Source organism: Procambarus clarkii, chromosome 66, assembly GCF_040958095.1.
Source record: "Procambarus clarkii isolate CNS0578487 chromosome 66, FALCON_Pclarkii_2.0, whole genome shotgun sequence".
NCBI classification, from domain to species: Eukaryota; Metazoa; Arthropoda; class Malacostraca; order Decapoda; family Cambaridae; genus Procambarus; species Procambarus clarkii.
The window spans coordinates 946,778-961,376 of NC_091215.1; the positions used below are offsets into that span (position 1 = coordinate 946,778).

General features: G+C 43.7%; 1 long non-coding RNA gene across 1 annotated transcript; it reads left to right on the forward strand.

Annotated features, from left to right (window-relative positions):
- Positions 1-8,384: 8,384 nt before the first annotated feature.
- Positions 8,385-14,326, forward strand: LOC138355089 (uncharacterized). The gene is made up of 2 exons (XR_011223816.1): positions 8,385-8,675; positions 14,019-14,326. It is a non-coding gene; the product is annotated as an uncharacterized lncRNA (long non-coding RNA).
- Positions 14,327-14,599: the final 273 nt, after the last annotated feature.

Consider the following 14,599-nt stretch of genomic DNA (forward strand, 5'->3'; position numbering starts at 1 on the left):
AGTCCCACTGGTGGGTGTTGTCCAAAGATTGTTTATCTTCACTTGTGGTTTATGCAAGTATAGGCTTATAAGCTGGACACGAGTTCTCTCACATTGACAGTGGCTTGACGAAAATTGCAGACTGACCCCTCACTCATCTGGTGCCTTCGGGAGGTAGAGATGTTTGAGATATATATATCTCGAACTATCTACTTCTTTTGTAAGGTCTGATGGCGTAGTGGGTTAAAGCATACTAGTTATGCCAGCTACTGGAAGGTAGTTGTGCTTTCTGGGTTCGAGTCCCACTGGTGGGTGTTGTCCAAAGATTGTTTATCTTCACTTGTGGTTTATGCAAGTATAGGCTTATAAGCTGGACACGAGTTCTCTCACATTGACAGTGGCTTGACGAAAATTGCAGACTGACCCCTCACTCATCTGGTGCCTTCGGGAGGTAGAGATGTTTGAGATATATATATCTCGAACTATCTACTTCTTTTGTAAGGTCTGATGGCGTAGTGGGTTAAAGCATACTAGTTATGCCAGCTACTGGAAGGTAGTTGTGCTTTCTGGGTTCGAGTCCCACTGGTGGGTGTTGTCCAAAGATTGTTTATCTTCACTTGTGGTTTATGCAAGTATAGGCTTATAAGCTGGACACGAGTTCTCTCACATTGACAGTGGCTTGACGAAAATTGCAGACTGACCCCTCACTCATCTGGTGCCTTCGGGAGGTAGAGATGTTTGAGATATATATATCTCGAACTATCTACTTCTTTTGTAAGGTCTGATGGCGTAGTGGGTTAAAGCATACTAGTTATGCCAGCTACTGGAAGGTAGTTGTGCTTTCTGGGTTCGAGTCCCACTGGTGGGTGTTGTCCAAAGATTGTTTATCTTCACTTGTGGTTTATGCAAGTATAGGCTTATAAGCTGGACACGAGTTCTCTCACATTGACAGTGGCTTGACGAAAATTGCAGACTGACCCCTCACTCATCTGGTGCCTTCGGGAGGTAGAGATGTTTGAGATATATATATCTCGAACTATCTACTTCTTTTGTAAGGTCTGATGGCGTAGTGGGTTAAAGCATACTAGTTATGCCAGCTACTGGAAGGTAGTTGTGCTTTCTGGGTTCGAGTCCCACTGGTGGGTGTTGTCCAAAGATTGTTTATCTTCACTTGTGGTTTATGCAAGTATAGGCTTATAAGCTGGACACGAGTTCTCTCACATTGACAGTGGCTTGACGAAAATTGCAGACTGACCCCTCACTCATCTGGTGCCTTCGGGAGGTAGAGATGTTTGAGATATATATATCTCGAACTATCTACTTCTTTTGTAAGGTCTGATGGCGTAGTGGGTTAAAGCATACTAGTTATGCCAGCTACTGGAAGGTAGTTGTGCTTTCTGGGTTCGAGTCCCACTGGTGGGTGTTGTCCAAAGATTGTTTATCTTCACTTGTGGTTTATGCAAGTATAGGCTTATAAGCTGGACACGAGTTCTCTCACATTGACAGTGGCTTGACGAAAATTGCAGACTGACCCCTCACTCATCTGGTGCCTTCGGGAGGTAGAGATGTTTGAGATATATATATCTCGAACTATCTACTTCTTTTGTAAGGTCTGATGGCGTAGTGGGTTAAAGCATACTAGTTATGCCAGCTACTGGAAGGTAGTTGTGCTTTCTGGGTTCGAGTCCCACTGGTGGGTGTTGTCCAAAGATTGTTTATCTTCACTTGTGGTTTATGCAAGTATAGGCTTATAAGCTGGACACGAGTTCTCTCACATTGACAGTGGCTTGACGAAAATTGCAGACTGACCCCTCACTCATCTGGTGCCTTCGGGAGGTAGAGATGTTTGAGATATATATATCTCGAACTATCTACTTCTTTTGTAAGGTCTGATGGCGTAGTGGGTTAAAGCATACTAGTTATGCCAGCTACTGGAAGGTAGTTGTGCTTTCTGGGTTCGAGTCCCACTGGTGGGTGTTGTCCAAAGATTGTTTATCTTCACTTGTGGTTTATGCAAGTATAGGCTTATAAGCTGGACACGAGTTCTCTCACATTGACAGTGGCTTGACGAAAATTGCAGACTGACCCCTCACTCATCTGGTGCCTTCGGGAGGTAGAGATGTTTGAGATATATATATCTCGAACTATCTACTTCTTTTGTAAGGTCTGATGGCGTAGTGGGTTAAAGCATACTAGTTATGCCAGCTACTGGAAGGTAGTTGTGCTTTCTGGGTTCGAGTCCCACTGGTGGGTGTTGTCCAAAGATTGTTTATCTTCACTTGTGGTTTATGCAAGTATAGGCTTATAAGCTGGACACGAGTTCTCTCACATTGACAGTGGCTTGACGAAAATTGCAGACTGACCCCTCACTCATCTGGTGCCTTCGGGAGGTAGAGATGTTTGAGATATATATATCTCGAATTATCTACTTCTTTTGTAAGGTCTGATGGCGTAGTGGGTTAAAGCATACTAGTTATGCCAGCTACTGGAAGGTAGTTGTGCTTTCTGGGTTCGAGTCCCACTGGTGGGTGTTGTCCAAAGATTGTTTATCTTCACTTGTGGTTTATGCAAGTATAGGCTTATAAGCTGGACACGAGTTCTCTCACATTGACAGTGGCTTGACGAAAATTGCAGACTGACCCCTCACTCATCTGGTGCCTTCGGGAGGTAGAGATGTTTGAGATATATATATCTCGAACTATCTACTTCTTTTGTAAGGTCTGATGGCGTAGTGGGTTAAAGCATACTAGTTATGCCAGCTACTGGAAGGTAGTTGTGCTTTCTGGGTTCGAGTCCCACTGGTGGGTGTTGTCCAAAGATTGTATATATATATATATATATATATATATATATATATATATATATATATATATGTCGTACCTAGTAGCCAGAACGCACTTCTCAGCCTGCTATGCAAGGCCCGATTTGCCTAATAAGCCAAGTTCTTCTGAATTAATATATTTTCTGTAATTTTTTTCTTATGAAATGATAAAGCTACCCATTTCATTATGTATGAGGTCAATTTTTTTTTATTGGAGTTAAAATTAACGTAGATATATGACCAAATTTAACCAACCCTACCTAACCTAACCTAACCTATCTTTATAGGCTAGGTTAGGTTAGGTAGCCGAAAAAGTTATGTTAGGTTAGGTTAGGTAGGTTAGGTAGTCGAAAAACAATTAATTCATGAAAACTTGCCTTATTAGGCAAATCGGGCCTTGCATAGTAGGCTGAAAAGTGCGTTCTGGCTACTAGGTACGACATATATATATATATATATATATATATATATATATATATATATATATATATATATATATATATATATATATATATATATATATATATATATATATATATATATATATATATATATATATATATATATGCGAACAAGCCTGAATGGTCCCCAGGACAATATGCAACTGAAAACTCACACCCCAGAAGTGACTCGAACCCATACTGCCAGGAGCAACGCAACTGGTATGTACAGGGACGCCTTAATCCGCTTGACCATCACGACCAGACATAAGGAAGTGATAGCCGAGGCTATTTGACCCACTTCCCCGCTGGCACTCGGATGGTAATCTTGGGCATAGCATATGGGTTCGAGTCACTTCTGGGGTGTGAGTTTTCAGTTATATATATATATATATATATATATATATATATATATATATATATATATATATATATATATAGTAGTAGGCATCCTTCAGTCTCGGGAGACTATGGAGTTGCGCCCTAGTTGTCAATCCTGGTGCAGCGTCTGGTGTGACTGATGAGGCCAATCCGAGAGTGGCAGTCCTTCCCACACCGAGCACAAACGAAGTCCGATTCTGGTCTGTCTTCCTGGCTACCGGCTTTCCTTCTCTGTCTCTTTGCCTCCGATTCCTTGGCAAGTGACTCCTCGAACTTGGAGAGACCTCGTTGAACAGACTGCCTCCAGGCTGAACGGTCTGCAGCCAGTGTCTCCCATATAGCAAGATCGACGTCCATGGCTTTCAGGTCCCTCTTGCATACGTCTTTGTACCGTAGCTGGGGCTTGCCTGTTGGACGCTTTCCCTGCATCAGCTCTCCGTACAGGAGATCCTTGGGGATCCTGCCGTCGCCCATTCGCACAACGTGCCCGAGCCAGCGCATTCGTCTTTGTTTCAGCATTGTGTACATGCTGGTGATTCTTGCTCTCCCCAAAACGATGTTGTTTGTCACCTTGTCCTGCCAGGTGATGTCCAAGATGTGTCGAAGGCAGCGCATGTGGTAGGCATTCAGCTGTCTTTCCTGACGGGCGCGGAGTGTCCAAGACTCACTGCCATAAAGGAGAGTGCTCAGGACACAGGCTCTGTAAACCTGAATCTTAGTATACTCAGTTAGCCTATTGTTGGTCCACACTCTCTTTGTCAGTCTGGACATGGTAGTAGATGCCTTACCGATGCGTTTGTTTAGCTCCGTATCAAGAGAGAGGGAGTCAGAGATTGTGGAGCCCAGGTACACGAAGTCGTGAACGACTTCCAGTTTGGAATCAGAGATGCCGATGTCAGGTGGGGAGTCCACTCCTTGTCCCATGACTTGTGTTTTCTTCAGACTGATGGTGAGTCCGAAAGCCTGAGAGGCCTCGCTGAAGCGGGTTATGAGCCGTTGGAGGTCTTCAGCTGAGTGGGCAGTGACTGCTGCGTCGTCGGCAAAGAGGAAGTCGCGCAGACACCTCAGCCGAACCTTTGTCTTGGCTCTCAGCCTGGCGAGGTTAAAGAGCTTTCCATCCGACCTGGTCCGGAGGTAAATGCCTTCCGTGACAGATCCGAAGGCGTGCCGCAGCATAACTGCGAAGAAAATCCCGAATTGGGTTGGAGCCAGTACGCAGCCCTGCTTTACTCCACTTCGGATGTCAAAGGCGTCTGATGTTAGGCCATCAAAGACCACGGTGCCCCTCATGTTCTCATGGAAAGATCTGATGATGCTGAGGAGCCTGGGTGGGCATCCGATCTTGGGGAGGATCTTGAACAGGCCATCCCTGCTGACGAGGTCGAAGGCCTTCGTCAGATCTATGAAGGCTACAAAGAGTGGCTGCATCTGTTCCCTGCATTTCTCCTGCAGTTGTCTGAGGGAAAAGACCATGTCGATGGTGGACCTGCCAGCTCTGAATCCGCATTGTGATTCTGGATAGACTCTCTCTGCAAGTACTTGGAGCCTCTTCAATGCGACTCGAGCAAACAGCTTTCCGACAATACTGAGGAGGGAGATTCCACGGTAGTTGTTGCAGTCGCCCCTGTCACCTTTATTCTTATACAGTGTGACGATGTTGGCATCCCTCATATCCTGTGGCACCTCTCCTTCTTCCCAGCAGAGGCAGAGAATTTCATGCAGCTCCATGAGCAGGCTACCTCTGCAGCACTTCAAGGTCTCAGCAGGAATGCCATCTTTGCCAGGAGCTTTACCAGAAGCAAGGGAGTCCAGGGCATCGCTGAGTTCTTCCAGGGTCGGTTCGCTGTCGAGCTCCATTAACACAGGCAGACACTCAATGGCGCTCAGGGCATCTTCGGTGACCACATTGTCCCTGGCGTATAGCTCAGAGTAGTGCTCGACCCAGCGCTTCAGCTGCAGTGTCTGGTCCTGAATCACCTCACCAGTGGCAGATTTCAGAGGAGCGGTCTTCCTCTGGATTGGGCCGAGGGCCTGCTTGATGCCGTCATACATTCCCCTTACATTGCCTGTATCCGCTGCAGTCTGTATCTGGGAGCAGAGCTGGAGCCAATAGTTGTTGGCACATCGCCTGGCGCTCTGCTGCACTTTGCAGCGGACGGCCCGAAGGATCTGTAAGTTGCGCTGACTTGGGCAGGCTTTGTAGGCTGCCAAGGCGTTTCTCTTCTCTTCGATTACAGGTGTCATCTCTTCCGAGTGAGCCTCGAACCAGTCTGCCGACCTGCTGGTCTTCTTGCCAAAGGTGGAAATGGCAGCGTTGAACACAGCGTCTCTGAAGTGCTCCCATCTTTTACAGGCAGTGACCCCAGCTGGGCCAGGGAGAGCTTCCTCGAGCACGTGTGCAAAATCTTCCACCTTGTCCTGGTTGCGGGTCTTTGTGGTGTCGATGCGAGGTCTGCCCACCTTTTTCGAGTGATGAATCTTCTTTGGTTGCATCTTGACCCTGCTACATACCAGGGAGTGGTCGGTGTCACAGACAGCACTCTGGTAGCTACGCGTAATCTTGACGCTGGGTAGACTTGCACGCCTGGTAAGAATCAGGTCAAGCTGGTGCCAGTGCTTGGATCTGGGGTGTCTCCAAGATACTCGGTGTTGAGGCTTTGTGCCGAAGAACGTGTTGGTGACACAAAGACCATGAAGGCAGCAGAGTTCTAGCAGACGTTGCCCGTTCTCATTCATCCTTCCTATGCCGAATTGACCCAGGCAAGTGGGCCAAATGTTGTGCTCAGCACCCACTCTGGCGTTGAAGTCGCCGAGGATGAACAGTGGCTCCTTTGCAGGGATTCTCGCTATGACTCTGTTGAGGTCATCGTAGAATTTTTCCTTTGCCTCTGCTGGAGAAGTCAGGGTTGGTGCATATGCACTAATTACATTGACTGGTCCTGTTTGGGAGTACAGTTGCAGAGACAGAATTCGTTCGGTTTCCCCCATCGGTGGCATAATGTGTCCCAACAGTGCATTCCTGACGGCAAATCCCACACCATGTTCTCTGGTCTCATCTGGAGGTTTTCCTTGCCAGAAGAAAGAGAAGGTCCTCTCTCTCACAGATCCTGATCCTGGGAGCCTGGTCTCTTGGAGAGCAACAATATCCATCTGCAGCTTGCTCAGCTCCCTATCGATGATTGCTGTTTTTCGGGCGTCATTGATTTCTTGCAGGTCGTCAGAGAAACCTGGCGTCAGTGTCCTGACGTTCCATGTGCCCAGCTTTAGGGCAGTTGATATCTTCTTCTTTGGTTTGGTATTGCTTGGTGCAAAGTTGTCGGGCCGCTTGTCAGTTTTCACCCTAAACCCCACGCACCCAGTGAGGTTAACGGACCGTGGCGAGGCAACACCTTATTGGCTGGGGTTTGCCCAGCTTGAGGCGGGCGGTAGCTGCCCAGTGGGGCGCGATGACCCCTCCTACCGTCGGAAGCAACCCCTGGCGTCACACTCTTCGCCAATCGAGCAGAAGACTTAAAACCGGTAGACTGTCGCTTCCCGTGTTGGTTCGACGCTGTGAGGCGAAGCTGGAGTGTCCTCTCCAGGGCGCAAAGCCTGGGTAGGTAGATATGGAGGAGAAGCTGTTACCCATGCAGCAGGTCCCCCCTCTCCACGTTGCTGAAATTATCCAATAGAAAGGCAAATGCCAATACGCATGGTTCCAGCAACGTCGCAGGAGCTGCCAGAACGAGGTCGACGTCAACAACGAACTGCCTTAGGGGCTCCAACTCCGGATTTTTCCTCGAGGTTGACTCCTGAAGCCTTCCCAAAAAAGGGTATGGCCGCAAGGCAGCGGAGGTTTAAAATCAGGGTTTTCCTTCCCCTAGATGGGCTGCCTTCCCAGGCTATCGAGTCCCATCTACCCGGAGCAGCTGGTTTTAAGGCGCCAGAGGCACGCCCTCGCCCCTTCTCCTGTCGGTAAAAGCAGTTCCGCCGGACTTAGACTAAGCCACCCGTGCAGGCCAGGAGTTGGACTTGGTTGTCAGAGGCTATTTGAGACGCATGCCGTATAGGAGCATTTTATAGGTCATGGGAGCTCGTCCCCCATTACCACCCCCTGGCTATGACAACCCCTTGGAACCTATATATATATATATATATATATATATATATATATATATATATATATATATATATATATATATATATATATATATATATATATATATATATATATATATATATATATATATAATATTAATATTAATATTATATATCTTGCCTGAAATGCTGCGTGTACTAGTGGCTTTACAAGATTTTGTGGTTATTCTCTATATCTGGTTCACCTAACAGTAAATAAGTACCTGGGAGTTAGACAGCTGCTATGGGCTGCTTCTTAGGGATGTGTGTGTGTGTTTGTATTCATGTTGAATTTTACAAAGTAGGAAGAAATGTTTGTAAAAAAAAAAATCAAATATTTTTAAAAAGTATAAGTAGATTTGATATTTTTCTCTAATTGTTTATTTCTGCTGTCTCGCCTCCTTTATAAAATGGCATCATTCTTGCTTTTTTAAGGATATCAGGAAAAGTAAGGCACTCCAGAGATTTGTTGACTCCTTCCTAGTGTTGCCTAGCCCAGCCCAGCCTAGACAAGGCAGGCTGGGCATCCTAGCCTCACGCAGCTTAGCCCCAACCTACATGTAGCATCCCAGTCCATCCTAAGTGATCATTACCTTACTGGCTGTGTTTTCTCTTCAGCCTTGAATGTAATGTGGTGGAACATAAGCAGATACATATCAGGTCTTAGAGAATCTGTACTTCATACATTTCTTAATAATGTCTCACAAATATTTAAATAATTAAAAAAAAATTGTATAATAACTTCATATTATTCTTGCAATTTATTTTTGCATTTTTTTTTATACAAAATTTACATTTTAAAAGATTACCTCTATTTTTAGATTGATGACTTGAAGACTACAGTGCCATCCACAGCAAATCATGGTCTTAAAATATCTCCTAGCAATGACGAGACCAATTTTCACAGAGATCAAATTTTTGCTAAGCAGTAGTCACAGGTAAATATATATTATATATATAATATTATATATATATTATATATATAAAATTAACTACTTCATTGCTCAAAGCACCTTTAGACATTCTGAGAGTTGTACTATTTTATTAATTAATTAATTAGGCTATATTTTAATGTTTTGTAATGTTTTCATTACTTTTTTTGTTTTGAAATATAAATTGTTGAGTTTTGAAACATTTTGACATTAACTATACCTGAATATTTATAAACAAAAAAATACCAGAACTATGTCCTTGACAATTGCACTAAGAAGTCTTTGCCAAAATCAGGTGCTCAGTGCAGTAGTTAAAAACTTAAAAGTTGTACCACCTCTGGTGCAAGATTAGGGACCCATAGCCTCAGAGAAGAAAATAGAGAGTACTCAGAGAAGGCCTTGAATAATAGGCAGGCTGTTTGTGTGTGTTTCGACGGTAAGCTTGCTGACACCAAATGTAGTTACCTAAGTGTAGTTACAGGATTAGAGCTACGCTCGTGGTGTCCCGTCTATCCAGCACTCTTTGTCACATAATGCTTTGAAACTACTGACGGTCTTGGCCGCCACCACCTTCTCACTTAACTTGTTCCAACCGTGTACCACTCTGTATGCGAAAGGAAATTTTTTTATATTTCTTTGGCATCTTTGTTTAGTTAGTTTAAATCTATGACCTTTTGTTCTTGAAGTTCCAGGTCTCGGGAAATCTTCCCTATCGATTTTATCAATTCCTGTTACTATTTTGTACATAGTGATTTTATCACCTCTTTTTGTTGTCTTCTAGTTTTGGCATATTTAATGCCTCTGACCTTTCCACATAGCTCTTGCCCTTTAGTTCTGGGAGCCACTTAGTAGCATGTCTTTGCACCTTTTCCAGTTTGTTGATGTGCTTCTTAAGATATGGGCACCAAACAACCGCTGCATATTCTAGCCTTGGCCGAACAAAACTCGTGAACAATTTCTTTAGTATTTCGCTATCCATGTATTTAAACAAAATTCTGAAGTTAGAAAGCGTGGCATAGGCTCCTCACACAACGTTCTTTATGTGGGCCTCAAGTGATAGTTTTCTATCTAGAATCAACCCTAGACCTCTTTCTTTTATCAGAATTATATAAAGATTTCTCACATAATTTGTAGGTTGTGTGGGATCTATGTTCTATTCCACATTCCATAACATGGCATTTATTCACATTAAATTTCATTTGCCAAGTGGTGCTCCATATATTTATTTTGTCCAGGTTTTCTTGAAGGGCATGACAATCATCTAAATTTCTTATCCATCCCATTATCTTAGCATCATCAGCAAACATGTTTATATAATTCTGTATTCAAACTGGTAGATCATTTATGTAGACAATGAACATTTCTGGTGCATGTACTGTGGTACTCCACTTGTGACACTTCTCCAGTCCGATTGCCTCTGATTACTGACCTCATTTTTCTATCAGTCAGAAAAATTTCATCCATGTTAGAAGCTTACCTGTCACCCATCCAAAATTTTCTAGTTTCCAGAACAACCTCTTATGTGGAACTCTGTCGAAAGCCTTTTTTATGTCTAGATAGATGCAGTCAACCCAACTACCTTTTTCCTTTAAAATCTCTGTGGCTCAATCATAGAAACTGAGTAAATTCGATACACAGGATCTTCCAGATCGAAAACAATACTGTCTGTGTGATATTATATAATTTCTCTCCAGGTGTTCTACCCATTTAGTTTTTAATATTTTTTTTTTGTTTTCAATCCTTTCACTGTTACACTTGTCAATGATTCAGGTCTATAACTGAGAGGGGTGGGGTCTTCCCTGTGGCCACTTTTGTAGATTGGAACTATGTTAGCCTTTTTCCACATGTTTGCTATGACTCCTGTACACAGGGATGCCTGAAAGATCAGGTGAAGTGGAAGGCTGAGCTCAGATGCACATTCTCTCAGAACCCATGGTGAAACTCCATCTGGACCAACTGCTTTGTTCTTACTTAGCTACTTTAGCATATTTTCCACTTCATCTCTAGACACATCTATACGCTCTATGATGTTCTCTGAAATTCTTTTTTTTTTTTTTTTTTTTTTTTGGAGATATATACAAGTGTTGTTACATTCTTGTACAGCCACTAGTACGCGTAGCGTTTCGGGCAGGTCCCTGGAATACGATCCCTTGCCGCGAAGAATCGTTTTTTCATCCAAGTACACATTTTACTGTTGCGTTAAACAGAGGCTACAGTTAAGGAATTGCGCCCAGTAAATCCTCCCCGGCCAGGATACGAACCCATGACATACCGCTCGCGGAACGCCAGGCGAGTGTCTTACCACTACACCACGGAGACTTCTTATTGTGTCTGGTTCTCTTAAGATTTCATTTTGTATAAACACACTTTGGAACTTTTGGTTTAATGTTTCACACATTGCATTATCATGTTCCTGCCGGTTGTTCCGGCAGGAACAACCGTGCAACCGTGCTCTGAAGGGGAAAGTGAATACTGAGCAGTACTCGAGACGGGACAACATAAGTGACTTGAAGAGTACAACCATTGTGATGGGATCCCTGGATTTGAAAGTTCTCATAATCCATCCGATCATTTTTCTGGCTGACGCAATATTTGCTTGGTTATGCTCCCTAAACATTAGATCGTCGGACATCATTATTCCCAAATCCTTGACATGCTGTTTTTCTACTATGGGAAGATTCGATTGTGTTTTGTACCCTGTATTATGTTTCAGATCCTCATTTTTGCCATACCTGAAATTTATCACTGTTAAACATCATGTTATTTTCTGCTGCCCAATCGAAAACTTTGTTGACATCTGCTTGTAGTTTCTCAATGTCTTTCATTCCATTTTTGTGTCTTTTGGTCTGTGGCCCTCTCTCAATTTCTGTTGAACCAATCCTGTTTTCTGGCCCTGCATCTCTGTTTTGGTATGAATGTTTGTGTGCCTTCATTGTATATTTTGCAAAATTTGGCATACATTTAATTTACTTCCCTGTCTAGCAACAAGTCTGCCTAATTACTAATTAAAAAAAATTTGAAGTTCCCCATAGTGACCTCTCTCTCTTGAAATCAAGTTTATCAACTGTTTCAATGTCCCCATTTTCTGTGTGTGTGTGTTTGGAGGCTAAGCTTGCTGATACCATGTGTGTGTGTGTTTGGAGGCTAAGCTTGCTGATACCATGTGTGTGTGTGTGTGTGTGTGTTTAGAGGCTAAGCTTGCTGATACCATGTGTGTGTGTGTATTTGGAGGCTAAGCTTGCTGATACCATTTGTGTGTGTGTGTTTAGAGGCTAAGCTTGCTGATACCATTTGTGTGTGTGTGTGTTTGGAGGCTAAGCTTGCTGATACCATGTGTGTGTGTGTGTGTTTGGAGGCTAAGCTTGCTGATACCATGTGTGTGTGTGTGTTTGGAGGCTAAGCTTGCTGATACCATTTGTGTGTGTGTGTGTTTGGAGGCTAAGCTTGCTGATACCATGTGTGTGTGTGTTTGGAGGCTAAGCTTGCTGATACCATGTGTGTGTGTGTGTGTTTGGAGGCTAAGCTTGCTGATACCATGTGTGTGTGTGTTTGGAGGCTAAGCTTGCTGATACCATGTGTGTGTGTGTGTGTGTGTGTTTAGAGGCTAAGCTTGCTGATACCATGTGTGTGTGTGTATTTGGAGGCTAAGCTTGCTGATACCATTTGTGTGTGTGTGTTTAGAGGCTAAGCTTGCTGATACCATTTGTGTGTGTGTGTGTTTGGAGGCTAAGCTTGCTGATACCATGTGTGTGTGTGTGTGTTTGGAGGCTAAGCTTGCTGATACCATGTGTGTGTGGGTGTTTGGAGGCTAAGCTTGCTGATACCATGTGTGTGTGTGTGTGTTTGGAGGCTAAGCTTGCTGATACCATGTGTGTGTGTGTGTGTTTGGAGGCTAAGCTTGCTGATACCATGTGTGTGTGTGTGTTTGGAGGCTAAGCTTGCTGATACCATGTGTGTGTGTGTGTGTGTGTGTTTAGAGGCTAAGCTTGCTGATACCATGTGTGTGTGTGTATTTGGAGGCTAAGCTTGCTGATACCATTTGTGTGTGTGTGTTTAGAGGCTAAGCTTGCTGATACCATGTGTGTATTTGGAGGCTAAGCATGCTGATACCATGTGTGTGTGTGTTTGGAGGCTAAGCTTGCTGATACCATGTGTGTGTGTGTGTGTTTGGAGGCTAAGCTTGCTGATACCATGTGTATGTGTGTTTGGAGGCTAAGCTTGCTGATACCATGTGTGTGTGTGTTTGGAGGCTAAGCTTGCTGATACCATGTGTGTGTGTGTGTGTTTGGAGGCTAAGCTTGCTGATACCATGTGTGTGTGTGTTTGGAGGCTAAGCTTGCTGATACCATGTGTGTGTGTGTTTGGAGGCTAAGCTTGCTGATACCATGTGTGTGTGTGTGTGTTTGGAGGCTAAGCTTGCTGATACCATGTGTGTGTGTGTGTGTGTTTGGAGGCTAAGCTTGCTGATACCATGTGTGTGTGTGTTTGGAGGCTAAGCTTGCTGATACCATGTGTGTGTGTGTTTGGAGGCTAAGCTTGCTGATACCATGTGTGTGTGTGTGTTTGGAGGCTAAGCTTGCTGATACCATGTGTGTGTGTGTGTTTGGAGGCTAAGCTTGCTGATACCGTTTGTGTGTGTGTGTGTGTGTGTGTTTAGAGGCTAAGCTTGCTGATACCATGTGTGTATTTGGAGGCTAAGCTTGCTGATACCATGTGTGTGTGTGTTTGGAGGCTAAGCTTGCTGATACCATGTGTGTGTGTGTGTTTGGAGGCTAAGCTTGCTGATACCATGTGTGTGTGTGTGTTTGGAGGCTAAGCTTGCTGATACCGTTTGTGTGTGTGTGTGTGTGTGTTTAGAGGCTAAGCTTGCTGATACCATGTGTGTATTTGGAGGCTAAGCTTGCTGATACCATGTGTGTGTGTGTTTGGAGGCTAAGCTTGCTGATACCATGTGTGTGTGTGTGTTTGGAGGCTAAGTTTGCTGATACCATGTGTGTGTGTGTGTTTGGAGGCTAAGTTTGCTAACACCGTGTGTGTACTCACCTGTTTAAATAATAATAGGGGTGTGTACCACCTCTGGTGCAATTGTAGGGACCCACAGCCTTGAAGAAAATAGATTATTCAGAGAAGACCTTGTGGATTCTCACTGAACACTAATCTTTTCTTCTCCTATCACCCCTCTTATTTTGTTTTATGCTGTATTCTATTATATATCATATAAATACATAGCCAAATTGCAATATTTATTATGTCTATACAAAAAGAAGACATCCACTTTATTTTTTTTCTCTCCTTTGTTTCTATGTGGATTTTGTTGTGACTAATGATTCTCCTCCTTCCCATCAACAGGTCTTCCTCACTGGGCTTGCTCGGCTTTTGTGTTACTGTGAGGGTGCCATCATCGTTTACCCTTCAAGACTGACTCATGCTGGCATTGCATTTGTGGACTTCCCTTCACAGTAAACAGTCCTTCTCCATATGGTGATTGTCCAGGGCAAGCAGGGTGTGACTGCCATCTTGGAGAAGCAGGGTCTTTTAATATGAAGAATCTTCCGTCTTCTCTACTTACGCCAGCTTGTGCCGGCCTTGCATTCTTGTTACTTCATGGCCCTTGGGCCTTTTTTATTTATTTTACATAATAAATTTTTTGATTAATACCCGTGTTTCACAAGAGATCCTTAACATTTTAAGCACCAATTGTATTGACTAATGTACGTCTTGTAACCTTTAAGACATAAATAGACAAGACATAGATAAATGAGTGAATAATACTGAGTGACTAGGTTAGGGCGAGGAACATAGTACAGTGTCTGGCTTTGGAAGAATGCCTACTGTTTTAGAAACCTTATTGCCATGATCATAATCGTATGGGTTAAAAAGCATTTGTTGTCACTCCTACACTGTGGCTTGTTGAGCTTGAAACCTTTGCT